At 51.8% G+C, this 2113-nt stretch overlaps 1 non-coding gene across 1 annotated transcript; it reads right to left on the bottom strand.

Moving 5' to 3' along the window:
- Positions 1-1427: 1427 nt before the first annotated feature.
- Positions 1428-1498, bottom strand: TRNAS-GCU (transfer RNA serine (anticodon GCU)). The gene has a single exon. It is a non-coding gene; the product is annotated as a tRNA-Ser (tRNA).
- Positions 1499-2113: the final 615 nt, after the last annotated feature.

Raw genomic sequence — 2113 nt, 5'->3', positions numbered from 1 at the left:
CGGAGGGAGGCAAAGGCATTTGATGCATCAGAGCATGTGGGTGACAGAAGGAAAACCAGCTCCCACCAGCCTTGTTCCAATCAAGTTTTCCTCAGGAAGCAATTGATGGGAGGGAAGTAGGGCTGGCCTTAGGGAAAATGGTGCTCAGTCTGGGTGAACTTGTATTTTGGCATCCCCTGGCCCCCGCTGCCTCCCCCTCGATCCCTACCCATTCCCTTGGGCCCCTGTTGTATCCCCCAGCCCCTCCACCCATCCCCCCCACACACAGCCTCCCCCCCCCCATTGCCATGAGCACCCCAGGCCCGCCCTGCTCCTTGTCTCTTGACCACAGCGCCGCGCTCCCTCCGATGACCTGGATGGTCACCCATGTGGCCTACCCATGGGGGGAGGAGGGAGAAAAATTTTAGGCCTGTTAGATCTCTCTGTGTGTTTCTCGCTGGTTGGGGGTGGTGAGGGAGAGAAACGGGGGCCAGGGAGGCAAGGAGCCTTGACCGAAATCACCCAGACTCCCCACTCCCTACCCCTTAAAATGATGATGAGAATAATAAAAGAACATGGCTGTAGAAGCCAGCTGAGAAGCCCAGAGAAATGGGAGCCTTGCAGGTACGTGGGAGGCCCCAGGCCTGCGTCACACAGAAAGACAGCGAGATGGTAAACCAGGCTGGGATAAGACGGACAGACTTAGCCACCTTGTGTAATGAAAATCGGGACACATGGCACAAAGTTGGCTGCATCACAGACGATTGCCGAATTTATGGTCATCCTGGGCTGGATAGATGGAGGGTGTTTATGGGAATGGGTGCATGGATGGATGGATGGATAGAGGAGGGTATGGGGATGGATAGATGGAGGGTGTTTATGGGAATGGGTACATGGATGGATGGATGGATGGATGGATAGAGGGGGGTACGGGGATGGATAGATGGAGGGTGTTTATGGGAATGGGTGCATGGATGGATGGATGGATAGAGGAGGGTATGGTGATGGATAGATGGAGGGAGTTTATGAGAATGGATGGATGGATGGATGGATGGATGGATAGAGGGGGGTACAGGGATGGATAGACTGAGGGTATTTATGGGAATGGGAGCATGGATGGATGGATAGAGGGGTGTGTGGGGCTGGATTGGTAGAGGGTGTGGGAACGTAAAGAGCCAATCAGCATCCAAACATCCCCTTTTCTGTTATAGAGAGAGCAGATGCCCCAAAATTAACGGGACTGTCCCGATATTAGGGGCTTTGTCTTATATAGACAATTAGACCCTCCCCCATCCCTGGATTTTTAACACTTGCTGTCTGGTCACCCCCATCGCCATAGGAAAGAAGAAGGATGAGAGCGGAGGGTGGACACTGTTTTTGACTCTCTGTGGAGGATGCATGATATTGGGGAAATTAGAAACTCAGGCAAACAAAACATACTCCACTGTTGCATTGGCAGAGAATCGAACCCAGGCCTCCCGCGTAGCAGGCGAGAATTCTACCACTGAACCACCAATGCAGATATTACAATGTTTGCTTACCAGCTATCCCCCCTTACAGATGTTTAAACATCTGGCTTCCCACAGCTGTCCCAGGTCTCTGCTTTCAGTGCACAGGGTTGTATTACCAGCTTTGCTGCCCCCCCCCCAACATCTGCCCCCAGGCAGCCTGCTACAGCCGGAGAGCGGGCACAGGGTAAGGGAGATACATCCCCCAGAGAAGAGTTAGCAAATAAGGGGAACGTTATGCGGGGTTATAACCTAGATCCATCCATTTAGCTAACAACAGTTTCTATCTTGATCTCTTTCGGTATCTTTTTATTATTTTCTGGCTAATTTTTGTCGCAGAATCATCGATGGGATCCATACACATCCTCTACCTATCTACCCACACATCCTCAGGCCCCCTCTATCCAGCCAGCCATGCACACTTTCCCATATACACCCTCTATCCACCCATCCCCCTACACACCCTTTAACTATCCATCCCCGTATCCCCCTATATCCATCCATCCATGTACCTATTCCCAGAAACACCCTCTATCCATCAACCTATCCCCCTACACACCCTCTATCTATCTATCCCCATACCCCCACTATCCATCCATCCATCCATCGATCCATGTACCTATTCC

The sequence above is a fragment of the Emys orbicularis genome, chromosome 15 (genome assembly GCF_028017835.1).
Source record: "Emys orbicularis isolate rEmyOrb1 chromosome 15, rEmyOrb1.hap1, whole genome shotgun sequence".
In the NCBI taxonomy this organism is placed as follows: Eukaryota; Metazoa; Chordata; order Testudines; family Emydidae; genus Emys; species Emys orbicularis.
This window is presented reverse-complemented; position numbering and strand designations above follow the sequence as displayed.